The 26,826-nt window shown below is 42.3% G+C and overlaps 1 protein-coding gene across 11 annotated transcripts in view; it reads right to left on the minus strand.

Annotated features, from left to right (window-relative positions):
* The window catches only part of GGACT (gamma-glutamylamine cyclotransferase), a 49,098-nt gene extending 25,292 nt beyond the window's left edge, over positions 1-23,806 (minus strand). For 6 of the 11 annotated variants that reach the window (XM_047863225.1, XM_047863246.1, XM_047863172.1 and 3 more), the window contains exons 1-2: positions 23,337-23,464; positions 20,635-20,808 (exon numbers count right to left, since the gene is read on the minus strand). The gene's annotated coding sequence lies outside the window, so the exon portion shown is untranslated. Of the gene's footprint in view, positions 1-20,634; positions 20,809-23,336; positions 23,480-23,736 lie in introns of those variants that run through there. The other 5 variants (XM_047863187.1, XM_047863197.1, XM_047863202.1 and 2 more) reach the window with 5 other exon arrangements.
* Positions 23,807-26,826: the final 3,020 nt, after the last annotated feature.

Consider the following 26,826-nt stretch of genomic DNA (forward strand, 5'->3'; position numbering starts at 1 on the left):
GTTCAAGATTCAGCTGTTTAATATTAATAGAAAAGATTAAAATATTGCAATAATTACCAAAATGTGACACAGAGACATGAAGTGAGCAACTGCTATTGGAAAAATAGCAACTGTAGACTTGCTTGGAACAGGGTTGCCACGAACCTTCAATTTGTAAAAACAAACAAAAAACCACACAAAAAACAAAAAAACACCTAATTATCTGCAAAGTGCAATGAAGTGATGTGCAATAAAACAAGGTATGCCTGGATATATTTGATAAATTACTTATATCCAGAATATACAGAGAACTCTTAAAAATCAGGAAGAAGAAAAACAACCCAATTAAAACTGGGCAAAAGATTTAAACACTCTAGTGATATATGAATCTCATAAGCACATGAAAAGATGCTTAATATCATTAATCATTAGAGAAATGCAAATAAAAACTATAGTAAGATACCATCATAGAATGGGTAAAATTGAAAAGACTACTGATACCAAGTGTTGACAAAGATGTAGGGCAACTGAAACTATACGTTGCTTTTGGAAAAGAGTGCAGCAACTTTGGAAAACAATCTTAAAAAATTAAAGATATGTTTATCATACAACCTAGCAATCTCACTCTTGGGAATATACTCAAGATGAGTAATTTCATATCCTGCATGAAGACCTATATATGAATGTCTACAGCAGTTCTATTCATAGTAGGCAATAGCTGGAAATAACCCAAATGTCCATCAACCTGAGAATGCATGGACAATTTGAGGAGTATAGATGTAATAATACAGATAAATCTCAAATGTATATGCCAAGTGAAAGAAGCCAGATGCAAAAGGCTACGTGCCATATGATGAGTGTCCACTGACATTTTGGAAAACACAAATCAGAGGGGCAGAAAACAGCAGTGGCTGCTCCGGCTGGGAGAATAGAGGAAATGGACTGCACAGGGGCATGAGGCAACCTTCTGGGTTCATGAAAATATTCTGTATCTGCTTATAGTGGGGAGCACATGAGTATATACATTTGTAAAAATTCACTGAACTGAAAAAAAATTACTGAACTTCAAATATTAAATAGGTGAATTTCATCTCATATAAATCAATAAAGCCAACTTATTTTTTAAAGGCCTGCCAAACATCAGTATTTGTACAAAGTCCCCTTTATCCACTCTGATTGTACTTGCTTTTTTTTTTAAAGATTTTTTTATTTTTAAGTAATCTCTACAACTCAGAACCCCGAGATGAAGAGTCACATGCTCCACTGATTGAGCCAGCCAGGCACCCCTGTACTTGCTTTTTTGCAGTATGTTAGGATTCCATAAATTTTAGGCCTTATCTTTGCCAAACTGATTTATCCATTCCTCTGCCTCAATTTCAATGAAGATCGCTGAGAAGTCTCTTTACATTCTCGTTTCTTAGCTTTTACCCAGGGGAGCTTAACTCAAGTCTCCATCTGGAAACAAGATGGAATTGCCCTGGGTTCAAGTTCTAGCCCCACCAGGACACCAGGATTACCCATTTCCTGGGTGAGTGAAAACCCTTCCTCAGCCAGGCCCTTAGGAAGATTTAATAAGGATGTGGAGCACCAGGTTTGGCCTCAGGCACAATGCCTGTTTCTACTATTTTCACCTAGTGATCCTCTCAGTTAAGGACCCATATCTCTGCTATCATCACCTGCCCTCACTAGATGCCTGTGACTTGCCTGGGTTTTTTGTTATAGATAGTTCCATTTCTTCACATAATCTATCTTTGTTCTCCCAGACTCTTGTATGAGTTCTGTGTGTATGTGTGTGTTCCTGGGACACAGTGTCCTAAAAAATACAGTGCAGCTCTTCTCTAAAGCATTAGGGCATGTGACCCAAAAAGACTGACGTACGTGTGGGAGAAATCTTTGCTGTCCAGAATGTCTCCGACAGCACATGCTGTACCCCCACCCCCACCTCCTCCAGGGCTGGTGATTGTGGGGGATCATTTCATCACATGCACATGCCCCCAGAGCACCCACCACTCACACACTGTCTCATCTACCCAGTCCCAAGAAACACCTCGTTTCTCCCTAACTTTTGACTCTGCACCCATAGGTAAGCTCTTGGCTGCACTCACCTGTCTCGTAAACATTAAAATTCCTGGAGGAACATTTTAAACTGTTTCAGTATTTCAAGTTACATTTCTTATTAACTCACCATTAATGATCTAAACCTCCTTGAGCTCACCATTAATTATCTCAACTTCCCTGAACTCTGTTTTATATTTCCTTTTGGTTCTCATTTTCTCATATGAGCAAAATTTCCATATTAGTTACCAACTGCCCAGTAGAGTTGCTTATTCCTGAGTGTTAGTGAGAGGTAAGACCCACCTTTTGCTCCATTACTTCCATTTCTGACCCATTTTAGAGGTTGTGTTAGCAATGAGGGCTCTCCTGAGACACGAGACCTATTTCAAAATGTGATTTTTAAAGGCCAAGCATTCTCCAAGTGGGTTCCCTTTTGCTACCTTCAAAACAAAAGCAAATCTGTGCAATAAATATTCCCTTAGAACTTAGCTATGCTGCTGCCCAGAGGTGCTTTTCACACTTGACCCCGGGCCTGAGAGGGCAGAAGTGCTGCCCTGTGGGGGGACTGGCTTCGGAACCAGACAAGCCTGGGCAGTGACACTGGCAAATGACCAAACCTGTGGCCCTCAGTTTCCTTCTCTGTCCAATCACACAGCAGCACTTCACAGAGGTATGGTGGGCATCCCCCAAGATAACCCAGGTAAAGCACCCAGCACAGAGCCTCAGGTGTGTGTGTACCCAACCAATTGGAGTCAGTCTGGGTTGCTGTAACAAAACTACCATGGACTGAGTGATTAATAAACAACACACACTTGCTTCTCACAGTTCTGGAGGCTAAAAAGTCCGAGATCAAGGCCCTTGGCAGATTCAGTGTCTGGTGAGGGCCCGCGTTCTGGCTCAAGGATGGCATCTTCTCACTGAGGTCTCACACGACAGGAGGGCCAAGGGAGTTCTCTGGGGTCTCTTTGTAAGTACACTAATTCTATCAGGGGGCTCCACCTTCACAACCGAATCACCTCCAAAAAGCCCTACATCCAAATAGCATCACATTGGAGGTTTAGATTTCAATAGATGAATTTGGGGGGCACACAAACATTCAAACCATAGCAGTGTTATTTTGAATGAAATAAACAAATAGAAAAATATTAGTTCTGCCCAAGAGATCACTCTTCCATAGTCTCCCTGCTCTGAGAAAATACTGGAAACAGGCTTACTGCCTGGGGTCCTCTTCCGGGCTGTGTGACATAGTGGGACTCAAAAGGACTGGATTGGGGGAAGCCCCTGGGGGACCTCACTTAGCCTCACAGGGAGGAAACTCCCATCTTGCCCACCTCACTGGCTCTTCCATAATGTTTGAGTTACTGGATGCACACAGAAGCACTGTAAAATAACTTTTCCATAAAATGACAAGCCATGCCCACCACCCATGTGGTCCTCCAGTTGCACACACTTGACAGCAAATACTCTAGGTGTTCTATTCAACTAAGTTCAGGGGAGGTGACATCTTGATTTTTATTCTCACACATACACTTTAGTTCTGCAAGAAAAGCAACACTTCCTTGCATAATCACCATCCTCTCCAAATCTGGTGTGAATAATAATCACGGCAGGCACTTAACACAGAACTTACAAAGATTCAGGTATACTTTTAAGCACTTTACATATCTGAACTGATTTAATCATCACAGAAACCTATGAAGTAGGCACCTTTATTTCCATTTTACCCCTGAAGAAGTGGAGACAGAGGGTGTAAGTAAAAAGTGTTGACTTGACCAAAGTCAAATAGCTAGTAAGTAGCAGAGCTGGGATCTGGATCCAGCTGGTCTGACTCTGGAGTTCAGGCTCTTAACTACCTAGAAAAAAGTGCTCCTATTCCCTGCCCTGGCCCCATGACACACGGAAAAATAAAACAGAAGTAAATGGTTATCTTGAATTGCAAGGGTAGTTTACATAACCTTACTTGGATAAATCATATATGCTATTACAGCCTGAACTGTGCCCCCCCCTTCCCCCCCGCCCAATTCATATGTTGAAGTCCTAGTCCCCAGGACCTCAGAATGTGACTGTATTTGGAGACAGGCCCTTTAAAGAGGTGATTAAATTAAAATGAGGTCGTTAGGGGGGGACCCTAATCCAGTCTGACTGGTATCCTTGTAAGAAGAGATTTGGACATCAACACGTATGTACAGCCACAGAGGAGAGACCAAGTGAGGACACAGGGAGAAGTGTTTTGTTTTTTCCAGTTACTTCATTTTTACTACTACACATTTTCAGCAAACAAATCAAGGTGTAAACAGGATTTACTTCACATTATTATCTGGATCTTTGTCAAATAAACAGGAAATTCTCTTTAAATAACCATCTCACTGCCCGCAAATGAGAGCAAACTTGCCTGCATATCACAAATGAGTCATAAGCCAAGGACAGAGGCCTCAGGAGAAGCCAACCCCACCACGCCTGGATCTTGGACTTTCGTCCTCCAGAACCATGAAGAAGAGACTTCTGCTGTCTAAGTCTGCGGTGCTTTGCCACAGCAGCCCACGCAGACTCGGGCAGTGTGGATGTGATATCCACCTTCCCCTCTGGCCTCCACGTGATGAGCTCACTTCCCTCAGCCCCCACTGAGCCCACTGGGACAGGCACGCTGCCTGTGTGCCAGCCCCAGTATCCAGTCTAACTCAAACTGGACTCCCTGTTTTCCTCTCCAAGGTGGATCTTCTCCCAACTCTCTCCTTGACCGGCATCAATTCCAAGTCTGTCCCCTCAAAGCAGCCACATGCCACCCTCCTGTCCACAGCCTCTGCCCTTACCCACCTTCAAACAGCTACAATGCAGATCATTACTCTCCTTTCAGGAGCCCTAGCCCCTGCCTTCACCCCTGAGCCGTACTGAGCTTCCTGAGGCCAAGCTCAAGGGCTGCAGGCTGTGTCCTGACAGGGTTCGGGGTCCAGACACCATGTGTCCCATCTAGCTGTTTGCACCCCTACCCTGTAACTCTAGCTTGCTGCCCTGCTGCTGCTCCCCAAAACCCTCCCCAGCTTAGCATCCCCCGAATCCTAACCTTTTACTGCTACCTGGACCACACTTACACCTTCCTGCTCAAATCCAACCCAGCCCTAAAATCTCAGCCCAGACCCTGCATCTGTCCCAAAGCCTTCTCTGCTCGTATCTTAGTGCCCCAGTCACATTCTGCCCTACATTTCAGTTATTTTCGCTCTTACTAAATTTCTGAAGGACAGGTGACACATTTTAACTTGTTCCCCATAATGTGTGGAGAAAATTAATGAGTATTTTTGCCTGGTCCTGGGAATTCTCAATTAGCCAATTTCTTCTGTCTGTTTTCATCAGAAAGAAAGAAATGACAACAGTTTCCAAGCAGATATTTAGCTTAAAGCTGCCTCCTCTGACAACAGGAGTTGCAAGGATCATTAGTTCACTAGACACACCAGTGTTGTGTACTTACTGCGGATAGAGAACGCAAAGAGGATACAGGCCCGAGAAGTGGCCGCTTGCTGCGCTGGGTCTGGACAGTGGCACTGGGCATCCACCCAGGGCTGGCTGACACCGGCCGGCTGTGAGGACACAGATGTGAGCTATGCCCTCAAGCTCAAAGTCCAGAAGAAAGGTGGGGCATGTGCTCAGAGAACTCTACAGTGGACAGTGGTGTGAAAACGAAGTAGTGAACAAGATCTACTGACTGTTATGGGCTGAATCTGTACCTGCCCCAACCCGCAGCCAAATTCATATGTTAAAACCCTAAACCCCCAGCACCTCAGAATGTGACCGTATTTGGAGACGGTGCTTTAACCAGGTCATTGAGTTAAAATGAGGTCTTCAGAGCCTTAATCCAGTGTGACTGGTGTCCCTATAAAAAGGGGAAAACTGGACACACAGACACCAGGGACACTTGAGCACAGAGGAAAGGCCATGTGAGTGCACTAGGAGAAGGCGGCCATCTGCCAGCCCAGGAGACACCCCTCAGGAGACACCAAGCCTGATCTGGACTTGTAGCCTCCATGCTCTCTGTTGTTTAAGCCCCCAGTCTGTGAAATGTTGTTACAGCCACCCTAGCAAACTCCTGTCAAACCACTCAAATGATAATGTGATCTACGATACAACGTGGATGAAGCCGGAAAACATCCTGAGTGATGGAAGCCAGACATGCGGTCACACGTTGTTTGATTCCATGATATGGAACACCAGGATTGGCAAATCCACAGACCAGGAAAGCAGATTGGTGGTTGCCAGGGGCTGAGGGCAGTGAGAAGTGACTGCCGAGCATACAAGGAGTTTTCAGGTTGATGAAAATGTTCTGGAACTACACGGAGGTGGTCGTACATTTTTATGATAGTGCTGAAATGTTCCTGAATTCTTCACTTTAAAAACAGTGAATTTTATATTATGTGAATTTCACCTCAATAAAAAACTCTTAAATTAAAAAAAAATCTTTAAAGAGAGACACAAAAAATACACTATTGGAATACAATGTGTTGAGTGACCAAGTGAAAGTGCTGGTACAGAGGGTAATGAAGAACAGAAAGGGACAGAGGAATTCTGCTTGTGATTTGGACCGTGAACTGACCCTGAGAGGAGGGCAAAGGTCATCCTGAGAGTGACAGGAGGAGAGTGGGAGGGGAGGCATTCCCTTCGGGGGAGATGGGTGGGACCTGGGTCCCCAGGTAGGAAGGTGGGGCTGCCAGCAGCCCAGGACTGGGCCTGCTTTCAGAGGATGGACAAGAGGAGTCTGGGGTCTGCAAAGTGGACTTGGCTGAGCTCCCAAAACATGGGAAGTTTCAACGTATCTGTTCCTGGGCTCCTTCCCTGGAGAGTTTAATGTAGCATGTCTGAAGTCGGGAACAGGAACCTGTATTTATAATAAAATACAACATTTCTGAAAGCTCTCTAGTGATTAATCTTTAGGGAAACCATTTATTTCCCAGTGAGTCTTTCCCATTTAAGGGAAAGGTCTTTCAGGGTCTTTGCCCCCAGCTTTACTGAAGTATAATTGGCGAATTAAAATTGTGTATATTTAAGATGTACAATGTGATGATTTGATACATGTACTCATTGTGAAATGACTACCACCATCAAGCTAATTACCACATCTGTCACCTCAGAGTTATTGTATGTGTGTGTGTGTGCGTGTGTGTGTGTGGTGAAAATATGATCTAGTCTCTTAGCAAATTTAAAAAAAAATTTTTTTTTCAACGTTTATTTATTTTGGGGACAGAGAGAGACAGAGCATGAACGGGGAAGGGGCAGAGAGAGAGAGGGAGACACAGAATCGGAAACAGGCTCCAGGCTCCAGGCTCCGAGCCATCAGCCCAGAGCCCGACGCGGGGCTCGAACTCACGGACCGCGAGATCGTGACCTGGCTGAAGTCGGACGCTTAACCGACTGCGCCACCCAGGTGCCCCAAGTCTCTTAGCAAATTTTAAGAATACGATACAGTATAATGATAGTCACCATGCTGCATGTTAGCTCCCTACAGTGTATTGATATCACGGCTGGAATTCTGTGTCCTGAGACCACCACCTTCCATTCCCCTCTCCCCCCCAGACCTTGGCAACCAGCATTCTACTCTCTGCTTCTATGAGTTCAACACTTTCAGAGTCCACATATAAGTGATACTATACAGTATTGATCATTCTGTGCTTGGCTTATTTCACTTAGCATAACATCCCTAGGTTCATCCATGTTGTTGCAAATATCAGGATTTCCTTCTTTTTTTTTATGGTTGAATAATATACATATGATATGAATATAGTATACATAATATGAATGATAGTACATACATAAAATTCCATTATGTCATATATATATATATAATTCCATTTGTTTGTTTTTTTTAACGTTTATTTTTGAGACAGAGAGAGACAGAGCATGAACGGAGGAGGGTCAGAGAGAGAGGGAGACACAGAATCTGAAACAGGCTCCAGGCTCTGAGCTGTCAGCACAGAGCCCGACGCGGGGCTCGAACTCACAGACTGTGAGATCATGACCTGAGCCAAAGTCAGACACTCAACCGACTGAGCCACCCAGGCGCCCCTATATAATTCCATTTGTAATGGAATATTATACACACTTTATCATCTGTTGACAGACACTTAGGTTGTTTCCATATCTTGCCTACTGTAAGGTCCTTCAGTTTTGTGCTGATGCTACTGTAGAATTACTAACTTTTGGGTTAAAGAGGCTTCATTATTTTTTGTACACTATAAAAACACTGATTCACAAGATTTTCTAGAAAAGATTTTTGCCTAACCTTCAGCTATATGGAAAGTTCAATTAACCAGAAAAACAAGTTTTCCAAATATTAAAGATTTCACATGTATAGAAACCTGTATCTTTTAAAAAATAAAATGCTTCAAGTGTCCAAGTTACACAAAAAGGAAAACAAAATACATAAAAGTAAAGATGATATAAAAAGATCTCAAGATAAGTAAAAGGTGGTCTTTTCCAAGTTTAATACACATTAGCCCTTTAAATTGCCCCATCATTTTATGTAACTATGAAACTGTTTCCTAAACACTATTACTGAATACAAATTTTCTAAGAGCATCATGTTTTCACTCACTTATGATTCAAGGTCAGCCTTAAGTGCAAGTATTAAGCAACAGGAATAACCATTTTAAACATGTGGAATAAATTCCATTTTTAACTTTCAACACCTGGTGTCAGCAGCATAACACAGTACAGGGCTATACAGGCTCTGTGCTGGGTGTGCCCCAGGGTGGTGGCAGCCAGCCTTTCATGGGGGAAGGAAGCAGGGTCCCAGTTCACACCTTCCAGAAGCATGACTTTACCACTCTCCCAGATGGCCGCATTCCCAGGAATCACTCGGGGTTAATGGATGGTCTCTATGCTTGTTTTTAACTTTGAACATAATGATGCTAGGAAAAGACTAGAGTGAAGTAAACCTGAAATACTTTTTCTCCACATATAGGGTTTCACAAGTGATGGCCTGTCTACCTCCCCCTCCCCAATCCTATGACCCTGTGCCCACTACTTATGCACATCTACTTCCCCAATGTGCAGGTAATCTTGTTTACGTTGGCTTGCTGATGACACACCTGAAATACAAAATACAAAATCTCTGTGGAAACATCACTCTTTAAAGTAACTGGCTGGTGTTCAGGTCAAACTTCAAACAAAGGGGAGATGTCAGGAAGGAGAAGCCATCCTTCAGATGTCCTCAGTAAAGATCACAGCGTTGACCTCCAAGAGGGATCCGCTAGAACTGTAGAGCCTGGTACAGTTCAGCCTGCCCTCAGCCTGCCCTCAAACCCAAGCAACCTTCATGTGTCATTTCACTACCAAATAACAGTGTGGGTGGAGAACATGTGTGAGATAAAACTGAAGGGATTACAGCCGAGCTCCCACAGCCTGAGCATGTGCTTTAAAATGAGGTAATGTCCCAGCAGCTCCCACTTGTTTCCTGGCAGCAAAGGGATCCTGCAAAGCCCTCTCTGCAGAAGCTGGTTTCCACCCACTGAAGTCCATAAACCAATCTGCTTAACAGCAAGTAATAAGAAAGCATTGGTGTTTTTTCAAACAGCAGGCATCTCATCACAAGTTTCTGAAGATGATGCCTGCTGCGGCTGGGTGCACACACATAATCTGGAGGCATCGGCACCGCCTGGTGACCTAAGCCCTCTTTTCTCTCACTCCAACTGCTCCCAGCTACTGATGACAAGGCCTCTCCTTGCCCACATGGATGGCCACCTCCTAAATGGTCTCACTGCCCCAGGCTTGCCCTCACCACCCCCCACCTGCAACTGCATGCAAGACCGTGCCCCTCCCCGTTTCCCAGCCTGGGCTCTGAGGGGCCCCCTCAGATGACCCTAATGATCCTCTCCCCTACTGACAGTGTCCCTGTGTGATTCATGCCCCTTGTGCAAAGGCTAGCTTTAGTGACTTGATTCAAATGAACACAATACAGAGGATGTGATGGGATGTTACTTCTGAGATTAGGTTTTAAACAGACTGTGCCTTCCGTCTGGAGGGCTCTCTGGTACACTCTTTCCCTCAGACCCCTCGCTGTCAGGGAAGCCAGCTGCCATGCTGTGAGACTCCCTAAGGAGACACCCATGTGGAGAGGAGCTGAGGTCTCTGCCAACAGCCAGAAAGGCCCCAAGGCCTGCTGGCTGTCACATGAGTGAGCTCAGATACTCCTCCAGGCAGCTGGGAGATGACCACAGCCCCAGCCCACACCCTGTCTGCAGCCTGCTGAAGACCCTGAGCTAGAGCCATGAGCCAAGCAGCTCCCAGATTCTCACCTGCAGAAAATGGGGGATAATGCATGTTGTCTGCAGCCACTGATGTTAAGGATAATTTGTTATGCAGCTCTAGACAACAAATTCTAAAGGGTCAAGCCTAAGTTTCTGCACGTGGCTCACGCAGGACAATCAGTGTCCAGCTGTATCTTTCTCTTCGGCCATATCTAGGCCATGCCTTACACTGCTCTGTGGCAGGTATAATCTGACCCCCTCTTTGCTCATAAGGCTGCCATTGCCCCTAAGGAACTTCTTCCTTCCTCAACATGCTGCCTGGAAAAATCCTACTCATCCTTCAAGATTCCCAGGTCACTTCAAACATCATCTCCCCTGTGTAATCCTCCCTTGTGGGCAGAACTGTTTCTGTCACTGAGTCCTAAGAATGCATTTCCTTGCTTTCTGGCACAAGATGTTCCACATTCATCTTGGACTTTCTCTGCCCCAGGCCTGGAACCAGCCATTTCTCCAAGGAGCCCTAGTTTCCACCTGTTAGTTGGTATTTAGAAGCCAAGATCTAGGTGTGAGGTGTGCTTATTGTTCTTGCAGTGTTATCTGCCCAAGAGGCTCCCTCAGTAGACTATGTACACATATATCTATATCTATATATCTATATCTATCTATACACACACACACACACACACACACATATTTATATCCATACGTATTGAAAACCATGAGTTCACACTCACACACCTGACCCAATCCATACCACCACACAGTTCATCCTAGTTCTTGACATTTCTGTACTGACAACTCCCTTCAACAGTGGCATAACTGGCTCATATGATCTTTGGTACAGTTAATTACATGATCAATCCTTCCATATGTAACTAATTTCCAATTTCAGTCACAACCATCTTCCCTGCACATAAACTCTCCTCTTGCCGCTCAGGCTCTGACAGCCCACATCGAGATAACCCTCTAAAAGGGCAGTCTACTCACCCCACTCAGCCTGGGACTCCCCGTGCTAGGTTTAGGGGTGGAGATGGTGACTTCTTCCCTTTATGGGAGGGGCTGCAAAGGTGCCCTGCACAGGTACACACACAAGAGAATAGAAAGAATTTGTGGCCATTTGTGTAAGCCAGCACACCAGGCTCCTCGGTGTCACTGCTAACAGATGGCTTCCATTCTTAAGGTCCTCTTAGGAGAAAAGATGGCTGCCATTACACTGGCCATAATATCTTCATACGAAGTAATAGGAACTATGAAGGGCAGGGTGAGGAACAGGAGCAACCTCACTGACTCAGGTTTCTTTGCAAAACTTGCTAGAAGTCTCACACATTTCTTCTTCCTGTTTTTTACCATAACTTGAGGGACATGGTCACTCAGAATAAAACTGCAGATCAGGAACTAAGGAAGGAGACATTGGACATTTGGTGGTGACCACAATTTCTGCCACTCTCATTTTCTTTATTTACTGGATAACATCCTGCTTTCAGGAATTATCGAAGGCCTTGAATGAATCTTGGAAGCATTCCTGAGCCTCACCTATCACTAGGCTTGTAAATTACCAATGTAAGTCATCCTAAGTGCACAGGAACTCTTAGAGAAGCTTAAGTGGCTGCTCGGATGCTATACCACTACATCTCTGTTAGTCGAAAAATCCCATGTTGCAATGGGCCTTTCCAAGAGCTTACTGACTCACCAAGAAAACCATCACCTATGAGGACATTTTATAACCCTTTACCTGTGAAAAAACACTATGCAAGGACCAGATCAAAACTCCAAACCCAAGCAGCACAGCGTTCAAGAGAGGTGGGAGCAGAAAGTGGTGAAAACGGTCCTAGCTATCTGCCACATCAAAGGAAAGGGAGAAAGAAAAAGGGGAAAATAACACATGGAAGATAACCTCAGAAATGGGGGGACTGGCACAAGAGAACCACTCTTTTGGAAGTCCTAGGAAGGTTTATTTTGCAAAATTCCCCAGGAGGTAAGCCTTGATACATTTCAGATGAATTCATCTGAATCGATGCTGTTTCTCTGCAAGGAAAACCCAAAGACTGTTATTTAATGGAAAGGCACTACAGAAGTGTTTCTATTTATAAATTATTATAGCAGTGTAATCTTGATATTGTTCCAACATCTTTCAGATCATAGATGTATAGTGTTATTTCTGAAAGCAGGAGAAAGTATGGTATATGTCGAACACATCTGAAACAGACATGTTTCACTTTGTACTCAGGTAAAACTCTGCTACCTTTTAGCTATGTGACCTTGTTCAAGGTGTTTCATATCTCTGAACCTCAGTTACATCAGGGATACTAAAGCACACCTCAAGGGTTAATGTATGAAGATTATATGAGATAACGTATATAAAAATTCTGGTACACAGTGATTTTAATAAGTATTAGTCCCCTCCCAAGGGAAGGGTAAATCACAGAATTACTGTAAGCACTAAACAATAGAATGGATCACAGATACAAAAGTGCCTGACATACAGTTTGTATGTTCGATAAATGTTAATTCCTTTTTTAACTTACTCATCCACACAAAAAGCTATATCCTAGTTATTTAGCATGGTTGAATGGTGTTTTTATAATGAAATTTAACCTTTTATGCATGTAAAAATTATATAAACCCTCTCTGCATTAGTAAACACTGTATACTAAAAATGCAGCCTATCCTTGGTTCATTGCAGCATTATTCACAATAGCAAAGAAGTGGAAGTAATCCAAGAGTCTGTCAATAGATGAATGGAGAAGTAAAATGTATCTACATACAAATATTCAGCCTTAAAGGAAAGAAATCCTGTCACGTGCTACAATTTGGATTCGCCTTAGGAACATCATGCTAAATGAAAGAAACTAGTCACAAAAAGACAAATACTGTATGATTCCACTTACATGAGGTACCTAGAATAGTCAAATTCATAGAGACAGAGAGTAGCATGGCGGTTGCTAGGGGCAGGGGGAGTGTAGGGGGTTGCTGTCTAATGGGTACACAGTTTCAGTTTTACAAGAAGTAACAGTTTTGGAGGTATGTTGTACAACACTGAATATACTTAACACTATTGAAGTGTATACTTAAAGATGGTTAAGATAGTAAAGTTTATGTTATTTTTTTAACCACAATAAAAATTATTTTTTAAATGATGTAACTTGTGAGCTTTCATAATAATGCAAGATCGTCACACTGATTAATTATGGACTGTGCTACAGATAGCCTATGCAGTCTGCTGCCCAGAGCTGAATCTGTATCGTGCCTCAGGAGTTACTCTAGAGTATGCTTTCTTAAACAAATATATAGGATATGTTAGGATTCAGCTGCTAATGGAAAAAGTGGAACTTCACATCTTTTAGTACATAGTATGTGCTATTACCATCAGAGAATTGTAAGATGTGAAAGCTGGAAGAAACTTATAAAATAAAAGGTAATCAAACTAAATGATTTAACTAAGGTCATATGGATAGTAATTATGAACAGAGCTGGAAAGAGAAAACATCTCCTGATTCCCCCTATAATCCTCTTATACAACCAACTCAGCTCTCCAGAATTCCTCACCTCTGAACGTCACTATTTAATATGCTGCCACCAGGGGGCAGCAGGTGTATTAGTCTGGTATTCTAAAACCCCAATTTAAGACCCCAATACCCGTCTATTATCCCTTCCTCCACTTCCCCATATATATGCACATTTATAGGACCTTATTAATGTCAACAGGAATAAAGTTTAAAGAACATCTATAATAATTTTTTTAAACAAAATAAAGACTTGGGTCCCATGGAGGTAACAACCTTACTAATCCTTCATTATTTTTTATTTATTCCAATCCAAATTCCAATCCAACTACTACGTTAGTTTTAAACCAAAAATGACTTAGCTACAGAAACTCATCCCATTTCTATACATTTTGAACTACATTTCCCTAATATTTGGCCTCTTAGGTTTCATACCACAACAACCCCCGAAGCCCATCTGGCAACTTGTCCTCCATCTTTTTTCTTCACATCAGGCTCAGTTCTTCTTTCTAATGCCCCTGCATTACAAAGGAAGGTCTGTCAACAAGTCTAAGCAACTTTTCAGAAAGGAAACAGGGAGATCCTAGATGACAGTAATTTCCACTGTTCAAATGATTCTACCAACCTGAAGCTCAAACTATGGCAGCTAATGGGTGAGACTTGATAGGGCTATCTCATAGCAATGACCTGTGCACCCTGAGACTTCCCACAGTTTCATCTAATTCAAGGAGTGAGGGACAACAACATTAGCAGTGAAATTTAGGTACTTTAATCTAGGAAGCAACTGCACACTTTCAAGCAATAGAGACCAGTGACTATGGTCCCTAAGTCATCCAAAAAGAGGCATATGATCTTTTTTTTTTTTTTTAATTAAAAAAAATTTTTTTTTCAACGTTTATTTATTTTTGGGACAGAGAGAGACAGAGCATGAACGGGGGAGGGACAGAGTGAGAGGGAGACACAGAATCGGAAACAGGCTCCAGGCTCTGAGCCATCAGCCCAGAGCCCGATGCGGGGCTCGAACTCACGGACCGCGAGATCGTGACCTGGCTGAAGTCGGACGCTTAACCGACTGCGCCACCCAGGCGCCCCGAGGCATATGATCTTTATTTCACAAATTTCAAATGGTTTTCTTCCTTGAGCTTAATATGCTTAAATTAAAAAAAAAGTATTTAAGGGCAAGTTTTCACTACTGCTTCAGATACATGGGAGCAGTCCATTTTTATTTTATTATTTTTTATTTAAAAAATTTTTAAGTTTATTTATTTATTTTGAGAGATAGAGCACAAGTTGGGAAGAGACAGAGAGAAGGAGAGATGGAATCCCAAGCAGGCTCTGCACCATCAGCACAGAGCCCAATGTGGGGCTCAGACTCACAAACTGTGAGATCATGACCTGAGCTGAGATCAAGAGTCAGATGCTTAAGCGACTACACCACCCAGGCACCCCAGGAGCGGTCCATTTTTAAACTACAACAGTGTTCACTGTAGTTAAAAGGCATTCAAAGAAATTACTCTTTACTTACGTCCAGTTGTCTCATGTAACTTACTATTCACTGAACAATCTAATCTAGCATAAAATTGATGGCAAAAGCAGTCATGGCACTATCGGTTACTATTTGTAAAATAGGAATGAGACACACACAAGATGCATATAATGAAGGGATCACTGCAAAACGCATCCTGCATTCAGACACTATTCTGTTAATCTTTGCCAAATATGATGATTCAACTAGTGAGACTTAAGAAAGTCTCCTACCTAAATAACATTCTGGTTTTAATTATTTTCCATAGAGAATATTTACCACATTTAAATATGGAATATCACCAGAAAACCAGAAATAATTATTTTTATAACAGGTATATAAAATAAATTTAATTATTAAAATAATGGTCTATTGTGCTCAAAAATCTGAAATTAAATAATTAAAAAAAAACACACCTATTAGGTGGGCTCAAATAAAAAAAAAAAACTGATAGTATCAAGTGCTGACAAAAATATGGAGCAACTGGAACTCTCACACATAGGTGGCTGAGATGCAAAATGGTCGGGATGCAGCCACTCTAGAAAAGTTTAGCAGTTTCTTCAAAAGTTAAGTACACACTTACCATATTACCCAGCCATTTTGCTCCTGGGGATTTGCTCTAAAAAGATGAAAAATTTCGACCACATAAAAACCTATGTACAAATATTTATAGCAGCTTTACTCACAATCTCCCCAAACTGTAAAGAGTCCAATATCCTTCAACAGTGAATATACATAAACTGGGGTATGTCTGGAAGATGGAGTACACTACCCGGCAATAAAAAGAATACACACATGGAAGAACCTCAAAGACGTCTGAGTGAAAGAAGGTAGTCTCAAAGGTTGCAAACTATTTAATTTCATTTATGTGACATTCTAGAAAAGGTAAAACTTATCAAGATGGAAACCAGATCAAAGGTTGCAGCAATTAGGGGAAGAGTGAGGGTTTGACTTACAATGGGCCAGAATGAGGGATGTTTTGGTCCTCTGGTAGTTTTTGGTTTTGTTTTCTGGCTTTTTTTTTTTTTTTTTTTTTGGTGATGGAAATGCTCTGTAATGTAAAAGGACTGTGATGATGGTTACATGAATTAATCAACTTTAAAACTCAGAATTATACAACAAAAAAGGCCAATTTTACTTTATATAAATTCTAATAATAGTGAATAAAAGTATGAGAGTATGTGACTACTCTAAAACAGAGTTAAAAATAAGAGGGAAAAGTAATGAGAACTCTGAATTAAGCTAATGCCTGGAATACATCAATTATTTATTAAAAGAGACTTAGGAGATGTATAAATCAAATACAATGAGTGGGCTTTGTTTTGACCCTGGTTTGAATAAATCAACCGCACATACCTTTTTAGGCAAATGGGGATATTTGAATACAGTATTAGAATCTATAGCAATACCACCCTGAATGCGCCCAATCTCATCTAAATACATTATTGGAAGATATTAAGGATTTTTTGTTCATTGTTAGGAAGGACTGTAGTTTTTTAAACTAAACTTAAAAAAAAAATCGTACTAAAATAGTGATAAAATGGCACAGTTTCTGGTATTGGCTTCAGAATTCTTCAGAAGTAAGCAAATAAACAAAAACTCAAAAAAAAAAAAACAAAGGGAGAAGGGCTAATGGAACAAGTGTGGCAAAGCCAGGATGGTGCATGCATTTCTGATGCTGTGTTGCTTCATGAAGGTTTACTGTATTCTACTTTTGAGTATGGCTGGAAACATTCATAATAAAACACTGACAGAGAGGGAAAAAAAACAAACAAAAAACCAGTGACTTCGTCTTTGTAAATACTCCCCAAAATGCCATTTAACTGTTTTTTATTCACTTATAAGATACACTACAGTTGACCTTTGAACAATGCCGGGGTTGGGGGCGTGCCAACACCCTGTATTTGAAATATTAGAGTATACCTTCTGACTCCCAAAACTTAACTACTAATAGCTTCATGTTGTCCAGAAACCTTAGTGATAGCATGTGTCAATTAGCACATATTTTGTATGCTGTATGTATTATATACTGTATTCTTACAAAAAAGTAAGCTAGAAAAAAGAAAATGTTATTTAGAAAATCTTGAGGAAGAAAAAATACATTTATAACACTGTATTTTTTTAATAAGGCTGCATATAAGCGGACTTACACAGTTCAAACCCATGTTGTTCAAAAGTCAACTGTGATTTCTCCTTATAGTTTTTATTAGGCTTTTATAATCTGTATCTAACTTTATAGAAAACCAAATTGAGGCAGAAAGAGTAATTTAAAACAGACAGTTGTGATTCTTCTCACAAATAAGGGCTCAATAATGGCATGAGAAATGGCTTAAAGAATGTTTTTCAAATCTCATTTAATACTCATAAATTAGTAAAACCAACCTAAGATGTAGAAATATTAATGATTTTCACGAACTTCTCTGCTGCATACTCCTAAGTGCAGGTGACAACAGCAGGAGGAGGTAATTAATACTCAAAAGTTTAAAAACAGATGCAGTAAACATGAACACAAGGAGAATCAGAATAGGAGAAGTTCTTATTTATTCTTTGTCACTCCAATTTATTCTGACATAACTCAAAATATCAGAGTCCCAAAAACACTGTCAACCGACTGGAAATTTCTTTCTTACTGGTGGTCTATTATGTGGAAGATACTATGGGGGAATTAAAAGGGGAAGGTGTGGTTCTCTTCTAAACAGAGTTAATATATGAGAAAATACTAAATATTTTAGCATGAATTCTGTTTAAAATAGTCTGACAGTGTTTAAGGCTAGTGGGCAAAGACAATTACACAGGCAAAAATAGCAGAGAAAATAAAGGTTAAAGAGCTGCAGCGGGAAAAGGCTCCTGCACAGGCAGGAGTGACCCGTGGGAAGGGTGGGGCACAGGAGTGGATCAGGGTTCTGACAGCTGTTCAGTGGAGCTCCCAACGATGGGGGACATCTCGCATGCAGGCCTGTCTCCTGTCAACCAGAAGCCTCTCTCCCCAATGCTGAAGGAGAGGCCCCAAGAGTCTCAAGTCACCGCCTCAGCATGGAAGAGCAGAGGCACCACACCCTGGAAATTATTAGCGCCTGGTAGTAACTGACTGTCCCAAATGTCTGACCCTGAAGCGCCTACTGCAGCACAAGGTGAGGTGACTCAATAAAGGCCTCCCAAAGGTCCCCAGGGCCTGTGAACATGTTACCTTGCATGGCATAAGGGACTTGACTGATGTGATTAATGTTAAAGGCCTTAAGATGCAAAAATTATCCTGGATTATCCAAATGGGCCCAATCTAATGAACATGAGTCCTCAAAACTGGAGGAGCTTTCCTGGCTGGGAGCAGAGGGAGAACTGTGACCATGGTGGAAGGGACAAAGGGACGAAATGCTATCTCTCAAGGTGGAGGGAGGGGGCCCGTGAACCAAGGAATGTGGGCAGCCTCTGGAAGTGGGAAAAGGCTAGAAAACAGATACTTCCCAGCATCTCCAAGAGGGGACACAGCCTCACTGATGCCCTGATTTCAGCCCAGTGAGACCCGTGTTGACTTCTGACCTAAAGAACCATAAGACAAGTATCTGCGTTGTTTTAAGCCACGAAGTTGGTGACACCTTGTTCTGGTGGCACTAAGAAACACCTCTCCTAGTCTCTAGGCCTTGGCCTGTGACCCCACCACCCTCTCACTTCACCAATGAAGGACACTTTCATTCAATTTGAAAGACAAGATATTCCTGGGGCACCTGGGTGACTCAGTCAGTTGAGTGTCAGACTTGATTTCATCTCAGGTCGTGATCCCAGGGTCATGGGATTGAGAACCTTGTCAGGTTCCATGCTGAGCAAGAATCTGCTTAAGATTCTCTCTGTCCCTCTCCCCCATTCACATTCTCTCTCTCTCTCTTTAAAAAAAAAAAAAAAAAAAAAAAAAAAAGACAAGATATTCCACATACCACATCTCTGCTCAAAGGTCTTTTCCTCTGAAAAGTGCTCCCAAACGTCCTTAACCAGCCCAGGGCAGGTCAGGACCCCCACTCCATACACTCATTCACTCCTACACCTCTCCACCTCAGTGTCTGCCTGACTACAGTTATTCTCCTCCTTCAGAGCTTACATTTACTGAGCAACTACTAAACGCTTAATGCCATGTGAAGGAATTTTCATGGGTTTTCTCATCCAATCCTTCCAACTACCCTATCAGGTAGACATAATTATTATCCCTCATTTTTTTAAATTAGAAAAGTCAAAATCACCCAACTAGTAAGGGCAGAGCTGGGATCTGAAGCCAGGTAGTCTGACACAGGAGTTGTTGCCCTTGACCGTAACATTAATATCTGTCTCCTATGTGAGAAATCTAAGTTCCAAGATCCTGTGTACTGATTAACACAACACACCCCAGTGTTCAACACAGAGAAACTTACTAGTTGCTGAATATGAACAAATGGGGACAAAGATGATTTTCCCCTACTATTCTTTTTTTTTTTAAAGAAAATTTCTTATTATCAGAAGTCAAATATATACAGAGGTAGAATAATGGTATAATGATCCCCCAAATACCCAAATCCCAATTTCAACACTTATCAATGTAGGGCCAATCTTAACACCAACATTTAATCAATTCAATGTTACATTATCTAGTAGAAAGAGCCCCTTTATTACTCTTCTTTTACAGGATTCCATGTTCCTAGTTATCACATGTTCATTTACCTGTGTTAAGACTTTTTAAAAAAACAATCTTGAAATGGGCAAGTCTTTCTAAGCAAAACAAAAAGCAAGGGAACTATAAAGGAGAAATTGATAACTTTTTTCCTATATAATGTTTAAATTTTCTGCAGAGCATAAATATTATAAACAAAATACAAAAAGTGAGGGAAACAGGGAGCACCAGGGGGATCAGTCAGTTAAGCATCCGACTCTTGATTTCGGCTCAGGTCATGATCTCAATCGGTTTGTGAGTTTGAGCCCCGTGTCGGGCTCCACACTGACAATTTGGAGCCTGCTTGGGATTCTCTCTCTCTCTCTCTCTCTCTCTCTCTCTCCCCCTCCCATGTGTGCACTTACTCTCTCTCTTAAAATAAATAAACATTAAAAAAATTTTTTTAATGGGGGAAACAGCTGTAACATATATGACAAACGATTAGTATGTATTTCCAATGTATAAAGAATTCTTACAAATCAATAAGAAAAAGGCCAATACCACATTATCTGGAAAAATGGGTACAGGGATGAACAGAGAGTTTCACCTACTAATCTTAAACATGAGAAAAGCAAGGACCTCCAAGTGACACTGTCAAGATACTTCCTCTGGTACTCTAGGATTTAGGAGTAAGACGCACTCCAGAACAAAGGAAAAAACAATTCTTACCAGTAAACTTGTTTCTTCAAAACCCGGTCACCTTGGAGTCCAGCACCATAGTAAGTGTGAGAGCCTACAAAGCTTTTGACTTCAGAATCCTTCCTAATGGGACGCCGGGATAAGTATCCCCACCTCACAGTGTGACCAGTAGCCCATGAACCAGGTGTCCTTCTCTCAGTCCTGCTGGGGGGATGAAGAGAAAGATGAGTGAAGAAAAGTTGAGTGTTTCAGAGACAAAGAGCTTAAAAACAAAAGCAAACCACCCAGCCCCTGCTAGATGGCATCTGAAACCCTGGGTCTGGGCCCAAGAAGGAAGGTATTTCCATTCAGTGGGAAAATGTGGTCCACATTTCCCAAGGGTCTTGAACAGAGGAGGGTGTCCACTGACCTGGCAGAAGGATTCAGAGTAGTCAACACCCTTGAGAAATAGCACCCATATCCTCTTCAAGTAAGGAAAATAAGATGAGAAAGAAAAAGGTGTATTCTCAGCCATCAGGCAAAGCCAATTTAGGAATATTGAGCCTCTTGGATGAGGGTTTATGAGTCTTTTGAAATCATAAATTTGTATTAAAAAACAATTCAGGGGCACCTGGGTGGCTTAGTTGGTTAAGTGTCCAACTCTTGATTTTGGCTCAGGTCTTGATCTCATGGTTCATGAGGCCAAGCTCCATGTTGGGCTCTGTGCTGACAGCTTAGAGCCTGCTTGGGATTCTCTCTCTCCCTCTCTCTCTGTCCCTCCCTGCTCACATGCACTCTCTCTCTAAATAAACTTAAAAAAAAAATCAAACCACCTCTGAAGTTTACCTGCCAAAAATGGAGAAATGGAACCTAATTAACCTAAGCCTTTAGAACTAACTTCCAGTTCACAGGAAATACAGGGGATAGAGGAGCAAGCTAAACCACACCATACAAAAAGCCAAATAAATCCAGAATGTGAGGCATCTACAGGCAACCAAGGGCCACCAGTAAATCACTGGGGCTGTGATAGACCAGGGTCAACCCTGGTTTAAGACCAGCCTGCCAGTGAAGTTTCAAACAAAAAGTCATGAGGGGCGCCTGGGTGGCTCAGTCGGTTGGATATCTGATTTCAGCTCAGGTCATGATCTCACACTCTGTGAGTTCAAGCCCCACATTGGGCTCTGTGCTGACAGCTCAGGGCCTGGAGCCTGCTTCTGATTCTGTGCTCCCTCTCTCTCTGCCCCTCCCCCACTCGTGCTCTGTCTCTCTCTGTCTCAGAAATAAACATTAAAAAAAATTTTTTTTTCAAGTCATGAAAACAAAAGTATATTGGAATGCACCCATGCTCATTCATGTACACACATCATCTATAGCTACCTTTTGGGGATCACACAGTTGGGTAGTTGCAACTGAGACCACATGGCCCTCAGAGCCTAAAGGAGTTAGTATCTGCCCCCCCCCTTTTTTTTTTTACAAAGTCTGCTGAACCCCTGTCCTAAATTAAGACACAACAGATATTTGTGGATCTTGTATGGATTCCAATTCACACAAACTAACAGTAAAAGTAAGCACATTTTTGAGGCAATCAAGGAACTTTGTGGACTGGGTCTTAGAAACCATTGTGGAATTATTGCCAATATGATCAGGAGGTGACAACGGTGTTAAGGTTATACAGGAAAAAGCCCTTTTGTTGGAGGCGCATAATGCACTATTTAAGGGTGACCTGATATGGTGTCTGGAATTGAAACTGCTTCCAACAACGAAGAAGATGAAGCAGATGTGGCCAAAGAAACTGCTTTAACAAACTGTCCAATCTATTTGATAGATATGTGGAAGTTCACTGTACTATCCCTCTGCTTTTGCATTTGCTTTAATAAAAAAGAAAAAAAGTAGAGTCTTCTCTAAAGGCACGTCCCCCCCCCCCCCCCCCCCCCCCCCCCCGCTTCACCCCTTCTTACAAGGAGTCCCTCTCTCTCTAGGTCTGGTGCTAACAGTTAAGACCCTGGTGAGCAAGGTCAATTAGTCCAAAATATCTCCGAACAAAAATTAGAAATTAATTTAACCTCACAAACTCGGCTTTTGAAATACAAATGCTCTCTACCAGGGTAGTCCGCTTATTCAGGAACTTCTAGCTTCTCTGGGGAGCCAGTTCAGGAAAACAAGGCATTTTGGGAAAATAAGGGCAAACTGCAGGAGCTCCCCATATTAGCATTTCAATAAAGTGAATGAGACCGGGGAGAACAGTCTTCAGTTATAGGAAAAAGTACAGACGGACTGACGGTGTGCGACCTACACCTCATATAGGTCAACCCAACAGATTTAGAGATGTCCTTTAGTTTTTAACACGTGATTTCTCCCTAGGACAGGTGGCAAAACGAAGTATCTGCTTTTCAAAAAGTGGCTGCAAGTCTCAGGAGTTTTCTGATCAGTTCAATATTAACAAAGCAAGCTTGGAGTCAAGAAGGTATGTTGTTTTTTGTTTTTTGTTTTTAACCACGCGCCTATACAGGGTTTCAAGTGCAGTTACGGAGTTATTTCTGGCCAATACAGTGAAATAGCAATAAGCCAGACTTCGGAATCAAGGGAGCAGGAGAAATTCCTCCCTGAGATTCACATGTGTCACTAACAGCTCCAAAGAAACCTAAGGTCATAAACTGACAAATGCCAGAAATTTCAGATTGCTCTGGCAGCTTTCAGTTTCCTCACAAACAGGAACCTGTGAAATTAAAAGCAGCATTTTTGAACACGGCTACCTTCGTTCACCTGAGAGATCCTTTTCAAACGACCTCCGGGATAATCATCGCTCTTTGCTTATTAGGAACCGGCAGCGTCCACACCTGCAGGCAGTCCCTAACTTTTCCCGCCCTCGCCAACTCTGACGGGGGCACCCGCGTCACGCCGCGCGCAGCGGCTCTGGGAGCGCGTTTCGCGGCCCGATGTCCCCTCCTCGCCGGCTGGTCCCGCAGGCCGCCCGCGGCCCCTTCACGGCCACGCTCGGTCCCCGGCCTCCCCTCCCCGTGACCGGCTGCCGCGGGCACCGCACTCGGCCCGGACGCAACGCGCCCCGCAGGGAGCGACGCCCGAGTCCCCAGAGCCCCCGCGCGGAGGGAGCGGGGACAGGAGCCCCAACTCGCCCCACTTCCAGCGCCTCACCTGCCGCAGAGCGCGGCGCCGTCGGGGAGAGAGGACCAGGCAGCGAGCGGAAATCCCCGGCGAGACTGGCGCCGCCGCCCCAGGAGGCCGCCCCCGGCGGCGCCCCCTGGAGGCGGGACGCGGTACCCGCCCGCTCCGACCCCGCCCACACCTGGGCACGCGCCGGGAACCACGCCGCCGTGCACACCTGGGGCGCCCCGCCGCGGACGCTAATGTCCTAACGCGTCCCGCCCGGGACCTCGTTTCCGGTTTGAGTCTGTGTGGGACCCAGACGCACTTGGGGGACACACCATAGCTACACACACAGAAATGAGCCCACACCGGGGAATGCCTCCTGGAGGACGCATGGACACATCACCAAAGCCTCACACTGGAGCATCCACACTCGGCGCTGGTACCATACTGGATGCAGATAATCATATAGTCTTGATACCAATTCTCCCTTTTAAAATAAAACAGGGTGTAGGAGACAGTGAAAGAAATGACTTCCCTTCTGTCCTCTGGCTCCTAGAACTAAACTTGAGGCCCAGAAATTAGAAGAGTGAAGACCAAAAGCTGAAGGAGAATTTTTCTCTAGAGATTTTGTTCATTCTGGGTTGAAGCAATGCTACTTTGGGGACCCAGGTGACAAGAGCACAGAGATAGAGGGCCACTTCTGTCACCTCTCCCCAAAGACACAAATACATAAGTAGTTATTGGAATAGCAGTAACCCCCTTAATCATTTTCTGCCCCTTCCACTTTCTCATGTATGTGGACTAGTTGAAATCTTACTACAATTTGATTTTTATTTGAACGATTCCAATAGTATAGATGTGGTCGTGTTTTGAATGGATGTATATAGATTTCCAAAAGAAATCTTTAGGACCAGATTCATAAGCCATAATTTATTTCAAAGAGATTTCTTCCCAAGATTTGTTTTGGGAAGTTCATGATTAAATTAAAATATATTGAAAATCTTGTCTAGCATGTATTTTTAACATCATTTTAAAAGAGTAGCAGTAATCATCTTAATTTTTTTTTTAAATGAAGAATGATTCTTTTCCTTTTTGAGGGAGGATGATCATGTTGGCAAAGGAAAATGAGCCAAATGCATGAATACATAATTCCTCTGGTGAAGGAAAATTAAAGATGATTACAAGGTGAGTGTTCAATTGCATTTAATGGCAGGTAAGGCTGGAGAGTTTGATTCAACATAGAGTAGGCTCTGTGGGATGAACTCTTCAGCTAACTCTCAAAAAACGACTTATAGACAAATGGTTCAAAGTAGTAGTTTTCAAAATGTGACCTCAGCCCAGCAGTATCAGGAGCACCTAGGAATTTAAAAATGCAAAATCTTAGGTCACACCTGAGATCTTCTGAACCACCAATTCTAGGCGTGGGGCCTAGCATTTTAACTAGTGTTTATGATGCCTTTCAAGTTTGAAAACCATGATTTAGTGAAGAATTGCTCCAGTGTTTCTCAAACAGAATTGTGTATGTGAAACAACTGAAGATCTAGGTTAAAAATGCAGATTCTGGTTCGGGTAGACTGGAGTAGAATCTAGATTCCCAGGATTTACTTGTGTATGGACACACACAAGGACATTGTGTCTGTAAATACAACTGCCCAGCAAAGGGAAGGGTGTGGGCTGCCCTTAGAAAGGTGAAAGTCACCCAGTTTCTCAAGAAAACTGAGTGGTTGGTTACAAGTCCATGGCTTGTCAGTTTAGTATTGGTGAGTTACACAGGAGTGCTTTACAAGCCAACTGCTCTGGTGGGTTTAGGAACAGAGTGGACTCATTGAGGTTGTCAGGTTGCATCCAAATTGTAGGGTGAGTCACTCACCGAAAAGGGCTCAGCTTACCATCAGCTGTTTCTGTGTTCATTCTGGTCCATTACTTTGCCATCCATAATGTCCCATATCATCCAGGCTCAGGGTCAAGCCTGCAAATCATGTACGTAGGTTTAAAGCTCAGCAGATGTTTCCTTTATCACTCAAATGATTTAAACCAACAAATTATCTTTAATTGGAATTATACAATTTGGCCATTTTTGTTGTCTAAATCCAAGTAGGTGATTTCCAAGCTCTGTTTTCCAGACTTTAACAAGGGAGATAAGATAGATCCCTGCTTTATATTTATATTTGACTAAATGCACTGCTACTTAGTATTATGAGAAAGAGTCCAGCCTCAGTGTCCTTGTGACCCTTCCCGCAGGCCTCCAGCATTGCAAATTCCACACTACAGATAGGAAAACATTTGCATCCCTTGAAACTGTAGGTATAATGTGAAATATATATACTGTAGGCATAACGTGAAACAAATAACAGAACGAGGAGACTATGTGAGGAGCTTGAAATCTAAATAACACTATAAAATCTACGGAAATATTATCAAATTATTCTAGTAAATTTAAAAAAAATCCTCTTTGGCCCCAAATAACCTACAACCTAAGTCCAACACTTGTTTTTGTATGGCCCATGACTAATGAGTTTTACATTTTTAAATGCTTGAAAAAAAAAAAGAAAAAAGAATACTTCATGACATATGAAAACTACATGATACAGTTCAATGTTTATAGTCACGATCATTCGCTCATGTAGTCTTTGGTTGCCACTGAGACTGTGTGGTCCACAAAACCTAACACCTACCATATGCCTTTTTACAGAAAGAGTTTGTCTACCTTGCCCTATAGTTTTTTGTTCTGTTACAATACCTACCTCTCTTTCTTGTAATAGTTAATTTATATGACTGACTCCCTACTGGACTGAGTTTCATGAGAGCAGATTTGTATCCTTTGTCTGAGTTTCCAGCACTTGCCACCATGGTACACAAAATTAGGTATTCAGTAATATTTATTTAAGTGAAGTTTACATTTTGGTCATTTTCCCTATGTAAATCTATATAAACTTACCAAAAAGCCTTTGCGGTTCAACACAGCATCCATTAATTAGGCTAATTTAGAAAATTTGTGTGCAAAAAAAAGAAATAGAAAAAAATGCATTATGCAAATAATTGGATTCCTTTCTTCCATTTCTAAACCTGACTCTAAAAAAATTGTTGTTAAATTTGAAAGCAGCAGGGTTATTTTTTTGTCTTCTTTTCATTCTG

Source organism: Prionailurus viverrinus, chromosome A1, assembly GCF_022837055.1.
Source record: "Prionailurus viverrinus isolate Anna chromosome A1, UM_Priviv_1.0, whole genome shotgun sequence".
NCBI classification, from domain to species: domain Eukaryota; kingdom Metazoa; phylum Chordata; class Mammalia; order Carnivora; family Felidae; genus Prionailurus; species Prionailurus viverrinus.